Genomic DNA, 16145 nt, shown 5'->3' on the forward strand with positions numbered 1-16145 from the left:
TATATCCTAAATGATGCCACATTTAAATTCTTTATTTCTTTCATTGAATACCTTGCTTTGCATGCTTCACCTGGTTTCTGTTCATGTCAGATGATCTGTATGAAACTACTTGCTGAGGCGTGTAACTCACTTCAGACAATCAATATAGCAAAGTCTTATTCACAGGTATAATGTCACACATTCATAAAATTAGCAAAGGAGATAGAGAGAGTGAAAAATGATATGTGATATATCGCTGGTTGCAGCTTCCTCTCCGAAACTGTGAAAGTGACCTGCAGTAATTTTGTGGCAGTGAGTAAAGACCGACTGCAGGACTCCGCAGAGCACTGAAGCTGCACCACCGCTGCTGCACGAAGAGCTGTTCACCTGTTTATTCAAAGTTAAGGTAAGCTCTACCCAGAACCCAGAACTGAAAAATCAGCTGTCATTGTTGTTAACGTGTTGCTGTTGAACATATCACGTGTCCAAATCACACCAAAGTTGACACTGCACTTCATTAGGCCTTTAACAATACACATACAAAGTGTGAAGCCAATAAGATGCACAGTTCTTGAGATATGCGAGCCACATTCAGACACACAGAGATTTCTGGAGTTATTAAAAGGTAAACTGTAACAAAACCAGGAGAAAATACCACCAGTGATTGAATAAAATAATGATTAAGTCATACTTTAACATACAGATGGACACATAAAGACACAGCATGCTGAGGGATTGACTGATACGTCCAAGTTAAATGATTTATTCCTTTATCTTTCACGTGTTTGATGATTAAAGAGGTTACACTCTCACTGTCTTCTGTTTAAAGTGAACCCTCCAAGGTCACCTCTTATAATGTCATTCTCAGCTTGCTAAGCACCATAAAAGCTGCATCATGACTTCCGTTAAAGGGCTGAGGGGAGATTCATGTCCAGCTTTACTAGTAACCTTGGATACTGAACGAAGATAAGTGGAGGTTTCTGCAACAGCGCACGGGGAAAGATCAAAAAAACATTCGTCACTGTCTTTCTTCTCGCCGTTGACGGAGCTGTGGCATGGATCCAGACCGTGATCCCCACGTTGGCTGTTACTGTACAAACGAGATACATACGAACCTGTCAAACTGTCCTGTTGTGTGTCCGTTAATGACGTTAACTGTTTTCTAGTGAGCAAGATTGTACATGTCACAGGTTTGTCCCCACAGTTCAAACCTCAGTTTCAAATTTCAAACTGAAAAGGTAAGAAAGTAAAAGTGTGACAACAACAAATCAGTTAAAATACAGTGAGGTTTATTGTATAGAGCAGGGAGACGTCATGGAGTTTTATTTTCCCAGTTTGTGTGAACAATTTAATCATTTTATGTTTTCAAATAAAAAATGTGTGCACCTGAATTACTCATGAACATCATATATTTCGTCCCTACCCCTCTTGTATAGGCAGCGGTGGAAAGTAAGTACATTAATACAAGTACACTTTGAAGTGTTTATATTTTAATTGTGTAATTTCTATTTTATCAATGTTACTTTTACTTAAGCAGGGATATATGTCTTCCACCACTGTGTGAAGGGCAGCATGTAGTCAGTCTTTTAGATGTGTTTATGGTCAAAACTATCCACATTTCTCAGTCCAATATCAAAATAAATCCAAGAGATGTATAGCGTGAGTCTAAAGGTTGCACGTGACAAGACTTGTGGCATTGGGTGATAATTCATGCTTCACTGAAAGCAAAGATTATTATTGTTAAGAAAGCCCAAACTATGAAATTGTTTAAACTTTTTTCCTACATTATTTCCTTTATGTTTCCTCATTAGGTTTTTTATATATATATATAAATCCTTGCATAAGAGTATTGTTAGGCAGAGCTTGAGCGTGTGTATGTGAGCATATGTGTTTGCTCCTGTGTGTTTGTAGTAGTAATGTATCTGTTGGGTCAGTGCTGCTGATGCATATATACATATCCTGCCTTGCGTGACCTGCAGGCCAGATAGCCATCAGTACCCAAATAAGTTCAGGTCAGGCCCCTGTGCTTCACTCCACATCTCATTTGGTTTGCAAATGAAAAACCTAAACAAGGCAAAGCTTTCAGCACAGAGCCATTTACCAACCTGTGCCTTTGAAGAGACTGAGCTTCACTCAGGTTTGACGCAGTGACAGACAAAAAAACGAATAGGTTACCTTTAACGCTCAAGCATATGATTTCTGTCACTACTTACTAAGTCTAAGTCTGGCGGTCTGGTTGAGTGTTAAATGAAGCAAAACTCTGTTTAATAAAAATACAAACTACACTTGAATCTATTTTGTGGCCTCAAATATAACTCATATCTAGAAGATTGGTGGTTTTGACTGTTTCATTCTTTTATTTTGTTTTGTTCTGCAGTGTGGATATGGTATATTCTGTTGAGGAACTAACCATTCAGTGTGAATCAGCTCATTATCCACAGTGTCATTTGAACCAAAGCTTTATTGTAATGACTTTCCTAGAATTAAAGGTAGAACTATTTGATTGGTGGATTATGGGTGATTTATGGTTGTTTGGCCCAGTATTTTCCCGACTGCTGTTTGTTTTATGATTTACAAATTCAAACAATCGCTGTCCTCCATCTTTGCCAGGTAGCTCCGCAGCAACCCTTGCCACGCCCCTGCTGAAACAGGATACGGTTCTGGCATTGTGCTCATTGTGAGAGACTAATCCCGACAATTACACCTCAAGACCGAAAGTGGCTGCCTTGCCCAGCATCCAGCCAAGCCCTGGCCATGCAGGCTCTGGACTGGGCCCCTGTTTGCCCCGAGGGGGCCAAGAACCCCCCCACCCCACCCCACTTGTTGCTGCTCCCCCACCTCAGACTGACATCACTGTGCTGGTGGATCTTTCTTAACTTTTATTCACCTGCACTTTGTTCACCTGCCGCTCTCGCTGTAACTCAGTCAGATTATTGTCAGGAAAAAAAAGGTGTGTGAACACAAAGAGAGGGAAGGCTTGAGAGCAAAGGGCAGGTATTTCAGGTTATGGCGGAGCTATACAGCTGAGAAGCAGGTGAAGGTTTGTGCATGTGAAAATACCTCACAGTTTTACAGACAGTATTTTTGAGTAGCTAGGCCCCCATGGTGCATGTCGGGCCTCATGATTTATTTTCTCGGCTTGGACAGGATGGGTGTGTTCTACAGTTAAGGATGATGGTGGTTTTGCTGTTGTCTGTGTAGTAATAGGAGCAGAGGAGGTTGTTCCCACAGAAGCCTGAGCTGACATCATAAAAAAACACACAACAAGGTACCTGGGGGCTGATCAGGAGGGTGGAGGTGAGCGAACCGGTGAGGTGGGAGTCGGGTGGGGGGGATTTGGGTTTGGTCTCAACCACCATTGGCTGAAGGCTGCATGGGGGACACACCTGTGAGCGCCAGAGGCTAAGGACATTGGCTGCGACCTGAAAATTACACCTGTGGGGGAACGCGGGAGGGGGGGGGTCAGGCTACATGTAAACCAAGCCCTTTACAAATTCAGTCTCTGTCTACTCGAGGAGCTTAACCGCCTAACACCGCTGACAAGAGCACCTGGGAAAAAAAGATAAGTTCCGCTCGGGCAGCAGGAAGATAGCTGACGCTCTTCAAACTGGTTGGTTTTGTTCCGGGTTTTGTCTACAACCGCATCGACCTGAGAGGGACGGCTTTTCTCCTCCTAACCACCACTCCAGAGGTCGACTGTCCTTCAGCGGGAGCAGGAAAGAGGAAGACCAGCCAACGGGGCGTCAAGAGCCCTCATACAATGCTTCCTCTTGTCTTGGGTTTATGGCTCGGCGACCACACCTGGGAAAAAAGACGGGGTAAATTCACAAACGTGATCCCTCCTTTGTCTTCGTTCTCCATCTTTGAGGCTCGAGCTGTCGTCATGACCTGTTGAATAGCGGTGGCATAGTTAAAAAACTTTGAGGACATTTGTTCAGCGGCTAAGATCAGGAAATGTGCGACAGACAAATTAGATCATTGTACGAAGCCCTCGGCGATTGGGAGCGGGTCTAGCAGGGTATAGGTAGTTTCGATGGGAAGTGAAAATAATGTGTATCGAATTCCAGTTCCATTTAACCACAGAGAAAGAACAGGAAACAATAGAAGCCAACGCTCATTCCTAAACTGGATCGACCAGTTGGGGCAGGTACAGGCAAACTGCCAGACTTGTCAAAGGATATGAAGACAGCGGCTGACTCCTTCTTCTTTTAGAGCGCTCAAATACGCTTTACGAGGAGACATCCACCAAATTACGGTATGAAACAGTTTTACGAATTTATAATCTATCAACAGCAACACACTAGTTTAACAAACATTATTGTTATGTAATAATTAAATTAGTTCAGAACTAATTTTCTTCACAACCTGTTGAACTGTAAAGCCTTAGTTACCTGTTCAGAGTTTTTATTTCCACTGTCAACCTGTTTCTGCTTTTCTCTATTAGCATTTTAGGATAGATATTTGATAGAACAGGGACAGTTTCGTGCACTTTTAGAATGAAAAAAAGGAAGTGGATAATGAAGTGGATCTCTGTCGGACATAAAATGTCTGCTCGTCTGTTTTCCTCGCCTCAGAGGTTTTGCTGCGAGTCTAGACAGACGGCAGTGTTGGAATTATCAGAGCAGAGAGTTTCGACTGGATAGAGGCGGGTATATGGTACTGAGTTAGATATTTTTTAAGATGATGAACACGGGATGCAGTCTGGGAAGAAGGAGGGAAAATGGAGGGAAAATGTCGACCGCATACTGTACGGCGGCGGCCCCAGAGCGAGGTGGAGGATTGTGATTGGTGGAAAGAGAAACATTTGTTCGTTTCTTTCATAAACCTGAATAGCTGCGAGTCACATGAGCGCGAGTCACTCTGCCAGAGTGTGACGACGGGGGCGGGAAGTGCAGAGTAGAATTTCAGCAGAACCCGGGATTTGAGACCAGATGAAATGGTGGAGCGGTTTTAACGCTGTTTGTTCCTGTTTCCAGTTGCAGGGTTGAGAGGAAGGGGAACTGTTGCTCTTATCACCTCATAGGGTGAGAGGTGAAGTTAAAGCTGCAGTTTGATGCAGCTGATAGGAGGAATGACCCAGCATTATGGGCCGTTTAATGGTATGCTAATGTTTGAACAAAGCTGTTTGCTTTTTTCCTCAAAAAGCCACGATAATAAGGAAATATAATATATATTAAAAAAATGATTTCCTCTTTTTGGATTTATTCCACATTTAATCAACTTTGGTAAACGTAATGTAACATTTTGTGCCTCCAGGGACGCGACGACATGTTAATATATAATTATTCATAGTATTATGAATAATTCAACTTTTTTTAAACCACTGAAGCAACCAGTAAAAAGGAGGAGCCATGGATAGGCAGCTAAATTTAAGTCTAACTCTAATTAAAAAAAAAAAATTGGCACATGACAACAAAAGTTCAAACCCCTTTTGATAATCAAACCTGTTGAATATTTTAATCCTTATTTAAAATTTAACAAACCACAAAGGTTGAGTAACAGGAAAAGAGAGGGAGGAACTCCTAGCTTTAATGTGTAAATTATAACTACAGTATACATTCATGAAAAAGGTAGGTGCAGACGGATGTGGTGATTATCACTATCATAGCCTGAATATGGCCCTCAGTGGTCTGAGGGCCCAGTTAGGTGGCGCTGAGATAACGTCTGCAGTTAAATAAGGTTTTGGGTTTCCCCCCGCCATTGTTTTCTCACAAAGAGAGCAACTATTGATTAAGGGCCAGGCCAGTTTGCCTATCGGGTTGTTCACTTCACAGTGGAGTCACATTCCAGCACAGAGGGCAGAGTTACCTGATCACGCCTCACTTCCAACAGGCAAAAAGCACGGGCAGCCGTCAGTGGCTGAAGCTCCCGCTGCATGTAAATGAACGAGGAAAGGTCTGAAGTGTATAACCTTGAGAGGGAGCAGAGGAAGAGATATTTGGACTAAAGGAAGGACAAAGTGAGAGGAAGTTTGTTGGACGCAGGGGTCAGACATTTCGAAAGGTAACACAGGACGTGCTCCACTTTGATCTTTCTCTTTAGAATTTTCTGGGCTAATCTTTTTTTCACTCTTTCTTTCTCTCTCTCTCCCTCTTTTCTTCCTCAGAGGGCCTGCAGATCTGGTTTATAATGCTGATGATTAACTAAATAGAGTCTGGGAGAGCAGGTCTGCTTGGCTTTCTCATTTCATGGGGCCTGACTGACCGGGAGGAAGACGGAGCATTCTCAGGCAGCGGGCTGGAAATTCAAGATCCTTTTTTTTCCTCTCTCTTTCTTTTTTCAGCCCCCTCCCTCCAAATATACTCACTTTACTTTGGTTTTGTTACATTCTTTCCTTGGGGTACCTTTCATGACGGTAAGGTTACAGGTGCATTCTCCATTTTCCTTCTCCACCTTCTTTCCCTGAACTTTTCCCTCCCTTATAATCTCTTTTCTTTCTCTCTCCTTCTCCCTCCCCCTCGTGCTTGTGCTCTACTTTTGCATTGCTTTCAGGATGACTGGAAACCTGTTCTTTCTTACCGAACACAATAAGATCTCACCTTATCATCAGGAGGCTTCTGTTCTGAAAGAATTTTGTCATGTGCTTTTAAGAAGAGAAGAATGTTTTTTTTTAAACAAAATTTTACACTTAATCAAATCTTTGTTTGAAAGAAAAAGGGAACTCTCCACTAAAACCAATGGCTTATGTGATGACATATACAGGATAATATACAGATTTTGGACGGATAAGTGGATACAATATTTCTTTAATGTTTAAGTAATTGAATAATAATGTTAAAGCGTCCGTTTGGGGTGTGGGTTTTCACGCAGTGTACCTGTGAATGATCCACGTTATTCAGTAAACGAGGGCTGTTTCAGTGACCTTCTGCATACATGGTGTAGCCTCAGGTCGAGCTGAGCAGCATTCCATCAGCCTTTCATCACTCAGTAAACAAAGGCAACGGCCTGAGAGGTCCACCAACGAAAAACTGAAAAAATATATATATATTTTAAAAAGAATTTGACGGTATAGCTTTATTAGAGCCAAGATGAGATGTTGCAGCAGAAAAACACAGTTTCCCATCCGCTGGGATACAGGAGCAGAAACAGCCTGAGGCATGCGTTTGACTTGGTGGCATTTTGGTTTGCACCTATGTGATGTGATGTGCTGTGTTTAAAATTAGTAACCGCCATGTATTGTGTGAAATGCAGCCCTCCCAGACTTGCCGTGCCGTAGATTTAGACTAGTTGGAACAGGTTTGGGCAATCATTAACAACTACTGTGGCCCAGTCTTCTGTGACAGCAAGTTTAAGCTAAAAACCTCAGCCACAACAAGGACTCAGTAATTATACTACAGAGAGGTGGTCTCCAAATATGGACTTCCACACTCTTATTTACAATCATATTCTGCTTTTCAAACCACATATTACTTAAGGCTGAGTTCCCTTTTTTCTTTCAGACAAAGATATGTAAGTTTGGTGTACTGCTCTCACCTCAGTCTGCCTCAGCAGATATCACATTGATTTATTCATTAACCTTTAATAATGGGCACTGATATCACATTATGTTCCAGAGGCAAAGGTATCTCAGCCTAGTATCAGTAAGTGCTGTTCACCTCAGTGGATTTAGTTACAAGATGTTTTTGTGTTTGGGTGATTATCTCCATCTTACGAGGCAGCATTGGATATCATCACTTTCTCTAATACTGCCTGGTAATGATGATGATAGTCATCTGCGGCCTGCACAGGACAAACCACCGTTGCAATGTTAGAAGCGGCGTGCCCCTGGCGGGGGCCCTGGGACGGCTCAGGTGCTTGAGCGGCAGAAATGGCTCTCAGGATCCATCTTACCTTACAGTGCTGGATTGTACAACTGTTGTTCTAACACTGTCTGGTAACGATGTTTCCTGGGTGACTCCTTGGTCTCCGGCGTGACTCTTGGGTAGATGCCCATTGAAATGTATCTTTTAATCCCAAACTGTTCAAATCTGTAATTCTCTTTTTGATGTTGTCACTGGCAGTAATCACATGGTTAGCTCTGTTTTCTGAGGTTGAAAGCTTGGAAAATATTGTCAAGTTTGTCACTCGAACTTAAGTTTCCTCTCTGGAGTAAATTCTTTTGAAAGAGATGGATTTCTGTTACAAACCGATCTTTTACACAGTGATAGCCCTAAAGGCCAGCTTTCATGCTTTTTTTTTTACTTCTTTACTTACTTCCCTGTCTTTTTTTTTTACTTTTATGGCAACCCCACCGCACCCAAAGAGTAGCAGTCAGTTGATGGTTCCACCGGTCCTGCGAGGCCTTGTTTCCTTGTTCCCTCCCCTCAACACTGTTGGTCTTTGTGTTGTGTAGCATTGATTGGTCCAACTAGACTTACTTGCGTGGCACATCTTGAAACTGACACATGAGCTCACCTGAGAGCGCTTTACTGGTTAAAGAGGAAGAAGAAGAAAAACCGCTACAGCCGCTTTTGCCTCCTCTCTGGTTTCTGAGGCTTTTCTAAGACGGTTGACAGATACGTTAATGCTTCAGGCAGACACTAAACAGAGTTCTTACCTCAAAAAAGAACTTCAGCTTGTACAATTAAATATGTAGAAATGTAAAACTTGCACTGATTCCGTTGCACTGTTGATTTAAAACAATGGAGATTAAATATGATTTAACTGAGGACATTGAGAAGTCAGAAATGCAGAAATGCTAATTTAATGCGTTCAGCCTTTCAACAGACAAAAGAAACAAAGGCAAATAATAGACTTAGGCGAGCAGAAACCTAATATTTGTTTAAGGAGGGAGAATTACCCCGCAAACATGGAGCCGCACCTTTATTTGCCCACCCAGCTCCATTATCCAAGCCACAGAGACATTTGCGTTGGCGTCACATATTTGTGTTTTAATGCAATAATGTAGAAAGATTGGAACAGAGTTTACCAAGCTTACTCTGCTTCTCTCCTCGATCTGTGTACTCTCGCCTTTTATTCTCGCTGTGCATGAAGGGTTGTAATTTAAATGGATGAATGGATGAAAGTACAGCTTAGTACGTTACAGCATCTGTGATTGCAATAAAAAGAGGAACTGCTCATTTCACTCTGTCTCTGCTACACACTGCTCTGTTTCCTGCGGCACTTTGTTCTTCCTCCTTGCACAGGTGAAAGCTCAGAGGTCATCCTTCCAGCCTGTTGATAGGCGTCTTACCAGACATGGTTAGATGTAATAATTGGTGTCTAATACTGTCTGGTAATGCCGTCCATTAAATGGCATTACCTTCTGCTCTCTTACTTCCCCCTCTGTCGCTTTTCCTGCAACTGACGTGCAGCGTATTGACAAAGGGCAGTCCAGGGAAGCACATGAACATATTGACAGTAGTGGCAGATCGGGCCAAATGACGATGACTATGGAACTATGATCCTCGCACTGGAAGAGTGATTGATTATGGGGGTTTCTTCCATGTGACTTGAGTCAGAGTTTCTTCACTGAGCAGCAGTCCAGGTTACAACCGCTCTACTTACAATAGGCTTTATTGATGAAGTCTGCACCGTGGAGCAGCAGGAGTGTTAATGTGTTAATAAGTGTTAATAAAGCCATGTAAAAATAAATGTCTAATAGAAAATACCTTTATCTGTTAAAAGATCCCTATTCCTCTAACCACAATAAATAAATTCCTTCTAGGAGCTTTCAGGTAAAGTACAACAATGTGCACAAGTTTTGTGATATGATGTAATGTAAACAAAAAGATTAAATAAAGTTGGATAAAATTTGAAATGTCTGTCCGGTTCATTTTCTCTTCCCTAAGAAGTTTTTACAAACTTTCTTTTTCACATCTCCCGTGCTCTGGCCCTTTGTTGCAGCTTCTGATGATTGTGAACTCTTCCCTCGGACAGACCGGAATGTCGAGGCCCAGTCAGGTGTGGATCAGGTTACCACTGAACAGAGCTTCTTTTTAAATGCCTCAATTTACCCATGAGTTCCCCCCACCTGCTAAGCCCTCATTGTGTCCCAGTCTATAGCTGCACACAGTAGGCTAACTTGATAAACCGAGAAGCACAAGGCGTGTTTTCACTGCCAGGAACCAGGCGACTTACAGTGGGTACAGTGCAACTGAGATCCATGCACTCACTCTGTTTGGTCACTGGTTAAATTACATGGGATTTTTTTTTCAAAGCACTGCTCTTTCCCTCTCACAGTGACTCACACACAGAGCCAACGTGGTGTTTAAATAGACCTGTTAGTTCATGGGTTCAGTTGACTGGTTAAACGCACCTCTGATTTTATCAGTTGGAGCACAAACACAAAAACCATTTAGCCGTTTAACTTAATCAGCCCCAAGCCTCATTGATGCTGGGGAGGAAGACATCATTGTGTTTTCACATTCAGGCTCAAGAAATGACCAAAGTCCCAGAAACATCACATCCTTTACAGCAAAGTTCTAAATATTCAGAATGTTTGTGGTATTTTTTTATATGAAAGAAGAAATAAATACACTTAACTCTGGCAAATTATCCTTTAAGTTATTAATATAAACCTGTTTCACACCAGTGGGCCATTTGTCAGTTAACAAACAAGATTTTTCTCTGCCGGAAAAACTAATGACAAGGAGAAATATTTGTGTCCTGTTGCAGCTGCTGTTTTCCCCTTCCTACTTTAATATTGTTTTTAAGCATCAAACTCTGCAAAGAATAAAAAAAAGATAAATAAGTGTCCCTTCTTTTTCATGTTGGTTATATATTAGTTGATTGCAAATAGACATGAGTCTATCCATGTCTAACAAAAGACATTTTGTCACACGTGGAGAAACACACATTAATCAGTGAGACGTCTGAAATCAGTTTTAGGGCCCTGGTGTTGCTGGCTCAAAGTGAAACTGGTCTGACTTACTGGGACATTTGAAAAAAAAAACAGAACCACATGCACATCTTCTTCTATGATGAGTCCAAATTTAAACAACTATATTTATATGGCTCAAACATAAACATAACTAAAACCAATTGGGTTGTGAAGCTTTATTTTAAGGTCTTTGGTTTAATCCTTGTTCAGTGCAAGTAAAGAAAATACATGTGTGTTATTATAAGTTCAGCACTTGCTTTATGTGGTTCAAACATTCTTCATAATTTACAGTAAAATAAATTTGAGTCACATAATATTAAGCTCAACAACCATTCACACACACGTGGTCTTTTCTGTGTAATATGAAATGATTGAAAGTAAGGTTTGACTAATTTATGTAAACTTCTAGGATAAATTACAATTCTGAAGTCTTTATATAATCTGTGATTAAAAGAAACTCCACATTAATCAGGTATTGCCAAGTGTATGGCTTATTTGGTTTTACCAGCATTAAGTTAAGCATCAATGTTGCCTGGTTGGAGAGGTTTTTCTTTTTCTGTTTTCAACCCTTCAACCGATATAAAACCATCAACCCTTTTATAATGAAAAATGTCACTTATTCTATTCTTAAATTGCTAGAGAATATTTGTTTCATTTTTCATGAAGTAATCTCTTAAAAGGGTTATTTACTTTGTGATGCACATGGTTTGACAGAGCAGCAAATGGAGACATACAAGTTAAAGCATGTATCAATAAAATGATAATGCAACCGCTTCAAATACTGAATAGTAACAGGAGGTAACTGTAATTAGTTAGTTCCCCCTTTGGTGACGTAACACTACTGAATCACATTCCTGGCTGGCGCAGAGCCTGTAGAGGATTCCTGCGCTGGTCTGTGCATGCTTGGTGCAGTCAGACCAGATTCCTGCAGCACTGCCGGCTGTGGATCAGGAGGCCAGGCTCACTGAGGAGGGTTTGTCACTCGGGTGGAACAGCTGCACAACCAACCTTAAACGGCTGTGACATACCTGAGTGCTGATGTACATTCAAAGTGACAGGCTGTTGTATGCGGGGAACTCCTTTAATGGTTAATCACAAAGCAATGGGTTGGAGCTGAAGTACGTGCAGATCGGGTAAATATGTCAACTGCATCCGTCCCATCCTGTTAATGAGCAGTGAGGAGCCACAGCGCAGCAGCCAGGACTAACTCCAGGTTTGAGGTAGAGGCACCACTGCAAACCCGTGTCCTGCGTGACACTCAAGCCCCTTTTCCACTGGTCAAAAACACACGAACACCCTCTAACATCTGGATTTGTGTCTGCATTCACTCCCGGGTCCAATGACTCTGCAGTAGATGTGGGTTTATCAGCTCTGACTCCAGTCGGCAGTGATAGACACGAACCACCCAGGTGAATGTACTAATTTGATAGCCATGTGAAAGAGTGCGTCAGTTTTGCCGCTATTGGCAATGGGAAAGACGCCAATCACCTTTTTAGAGATTTTACCCGGATTTAAAAATCCCACATATACTGATAATTTTGGTGTAAAAGAGGTGTTATACTATGCTGCCAACAGTCCCTCCCCACACTTGCACACCAGCGTCAAAATGCAGCATCATTTCACATTAGGACTTAAATAACTAAACAAAATGAGCATATTAGAAACGTGCACAAACATTTAACCATTTTCAGATACATTCAGAATACACTATGACATAGTATTATGAGATACTTATGAAGAGAATGACTAGGCCTCCTCTCAAACCTGGGGCCCCTGAGTAGTGTTATAGTTTTACACACTCCATCCACCACCCCCTCTTACAGAAAGTGGTCAGATGTGGTACTTTGTAGGCGCCATCTTTTGTGTATTTTGTGTTCAGCTCTTTTCTGTTATTTCTGAAAGGCAACATTTGGTACCTGAAGACTCGATCACTGTTATGATGCAATATAATCAGTCGGCCATTGTCAGCTCAGTGTTTGAACAGAAGTAGATGACATAAGAAATCACACACACACACACACACGCGCACACGCACACGCACACGCACACACTTGTGTGGATTTTAGGCCAGTCTATAACAGAACAACAACAAATAACAAATAACTGGTTTAGTTTTTTACTTACACACAAAACTGCTACTCCAGATGTCTGCCTCTGCTGTTAGACTCAAGCCCTGAGCCTCTCTTCAGATTTTGTCTTGTCTTTATGTATCCTTTCAGAACATTATTGTAGATGTTACATGATCATTTAGCATTAACTAACTTTTCATAAATTGTGTTATATTGTATAAAACAAATTAAAAAGTGATGCAGATATTTATTGTTGTATGTATGACTACAAAGTTGCTCCCTAGACACTGAAATATTCCCCACCTGTTAGCAATGTTAGCTTGCTAACATTTGGTTTATAAATGTGCCAACAGCATGGACTGTATATAAAGATGGCCGACATGACAGCACCCCAAAAGTGAAAGCAAAGCTTCTTGATTGCCCCCTGGTGGCTGGCAGTAGTATATGTCATAAACACCACCCAAACCATGTTAGCAAATGGGACATGGACCCAACTGAAAAGTCAAAGTACAGATCAAAGGTTTAGTTTAGTTTAATTTTAATCATTTGTTTCTGACATTTTATCTGTTGATAGACATCTGCTGATATATATATATCTGTACTTAAATATATTTCTACATATTATGTTTTTTTACGCTTTTGCATTTAACAAGTACATTTGTCCATCAGTGGTACTTCAGTGTGCTGAAAATAAGTAATCAGATTCCTACCAATCATTAAATTGATACCCTATAAATATAGATGAGCATTTTATTATTAAAAGTGTGCCATGTAAAGTTCACACGTGTTCAGTTTGTGTTGTTAGAGCACTGCGCTGTGGCTTAGTTGACATACAGACACAAACCCAGGAACATTAGAGGAGGTATTACTCATCCCAGTGTGTTTGTATTGTATCTGATTTCATTTTAAACAGGTCCTTCTGCTGATAAATTCCTTAGTAGCTGAATGGACTTAACTCAGGTACACAGACATATGGTGGCCTGCAGCTGGTAGTTACTAGGAGTAAGAATGCATAGGATCAATGGTTAAATAGTTTTGATGCTAATTGATGCATGTATGGTAATTTGCACAGGTTAAAATACGATTTGTCTTTTAGAACAAGTATGATGAGTTTCACTATCTCTGGCTATATCTCTATATGTATTGTTACTGCTTGTGTCCCATTAACTGAGGCCTAAATATTCAGCAGAAAAACCGCCATAGCCCAGGTCACCTCAAGCAGTTTGAATACCTAGACTGTGTGTCAGTGGTATTGGTTTCCTTGACTGACTTCTGAAGTACTGGTCAGTGAAGCGGTCTCTGCACTCCTCGCTTCAAGCACACTTCTCCTTAGTTGGTGTATTTTAAGACTGAACCTGGAGAATCTCACCAACTGCTGCTGTTATTCCTGCTCTCCCTACTCTGTCATACTTGTCTGCTCCAGTGTGATTGGTGAGTCATTTTCCACCGTGTCTTTTCGTTGCTCTGGAGGGTGTAACCATCATCATGAGTGACGTTAGTCCAGGAGGTTGCCTTGGATCACCAGAAAACAAGCACCTTGCATGTTTCCCTGCATTTAGAGAAACCACAGAGGCTAAACCCTTTCCCTCCCTTTGTGATGATGACGAGATGCACCCAAGTTACATGGATCACATGAAGTCTTTGTTTAAGAGCCATTTCATTACATTTATATGACTCAAACTACGTTTTTTAAGATGTTCCCAATGTCACTGCCATGAACTATCAGTCAGGCTCTGGTGTTAAAGACTGATGATGACCTATGGATGTGTTCAGTCAACAAATATCGCACACAGACGCCATGTTGATAGAATAATACGTATAATACAAGTCTGACCTAATGATGTATAAAGACAATAACGGCACCACCTTCATTTAGCACAACAGCTGTTTATCTGGCTTAAAAAACATGCTTGTACATTTTCCCATGTTAAAGTCAGTCTTGGCTTCGTGTCTCCATCTCCAGCGAGAGTGAGTGAGTACACACCCTGGGAACATGGTGTTCCCACCCGCCTCTGCAACCCTCTCTGCTTTATTGGTGTAATTCTATAAGGAAATCATGAATAGCAGGGGAGTGAGAGAGAGACCCTCTTTAAATGGCCCTTTCTTTACATTGTAACTTAACTCCATTTCTTCCGCTATAACACCTTGACAAGGAGAATCCCTGCAAATAATGGGTTGTGCAGGGACACCATTGCTGCAGGCTGCATCCCTGTAATTGCTAAGCACTTCCTGGTACAGACGGCAGTTGAGATGACATGGGAATAGGCGAGTCTCCAAAGACACACACACACCTTATGGTGTCACCGCCCTGAGATACCCGGACTAGCACACACACACACACACACTTTGACAATAATTAATTTCTATGTGTTTCATTTAATTTCACATTACTGAATATAAGTTTTGTTTCTCTGATAAAATACTTAAACCTTATGAAAAGCCTTGTACATTTTCATTCCCCTGCCTCCACATGGAAAAACCTATGATGTGACGTGATGTGGGGATTTTGTGTAAAAAGAAGAAAGGCCGAAACAAAATAACAATCATTAACAAAATGCAAATAAGAAGAAAGGTAGCACAACAATAGTAACACAGACACACAAATTACACAGGCATGTACATTTACACATTTATACATGCGTTTTCACACACACACACACACACACACACACACACACACACACAGACACACACACACACACACACACACACACACACCACACACACACACAGACACACACACACACACACACACACACACACACACACACACACACACACAGACACACACACACACACACACACACACACACACTCAGCCTCTTGGCAGATGGTGAACCATGAGGTTGACAGGGCTGTAAAACAAGCCTGTTCTCTTTGTCCACCTACGCAGCACTTTGCACACTGTGTCTATCAGATGGCAGCGTTTTATCAAGGTGTGGTTGACACTGGCTCCATACAAAGCTCTGTTCAACAGGAATACTGGAGGCCTGCTTCCAGCTACTGGGGTGTCGGTGCTGGACTCACGTTATTGCCTAGCAGCTCTTGGTTATCGCTGCCATTTTGCGCCAAAAGTACATGGGACGTTTACAGCCATGTGTGTGTGTGTAAATGACTGAACTGACGAGACTGTCGGGTGACAGCTGCTTCCTTCTGGTACATGTGAAATGTGTGATAACACATGCTGCAGGTTGTGATGACAGCTGCATTTGTTCTTTTATCTGAACTATGGAGGAAAAGAGTAATACGGACTCATTAGCAGTTTACGGGACATGGTTGGTAACCTGTGTCCCCAT

At 41.6% G+C, this 16145-nt stretch overlaps 1 protein-coding gene across 2 annotated transcripts in view; it reads left to right on the top strand.

Moving 5' to 3' along the window:
- The first annotated feature begins 3461 nt into the window (after window positions 1-3461).
- Window positions 3462-16145, top strand: part of ttll10 (tubulin tyrosine ligase-like family, member 10) — a 31629-nt gene continuing 18945 nt past the window's right edge. Inside the window, exon 1 of one of the 2 annotated variants that reach the window (XM_034591049.1) lies at window positions 3462-4234. The gene's annotated coding sequence lies outside the window, so the exon portion shown is untranslated. The remainder of the gene's footprint in view (window positions 4235-16145) is intronic. The other variant, XM_034591046.1, reaches the window with a different exon arrangement.

This window comes from Hippoglossus hippoglossus, chromosome 7 (genome assembly GCF_009819705.1).
Source record: "Hippoglossus hippoglossus isolate fHipHip1 chromosome 7, fHipHip1.pri, whole genome shotgun sequence".
Classification (NCBI taxonomy): Eukaryota; Metazoa; Chordata; class Actinopteri; order Pleuronectiformes; family Pleuronectidae; genus Hippoglossus; species Hippoglossus hippoglossus.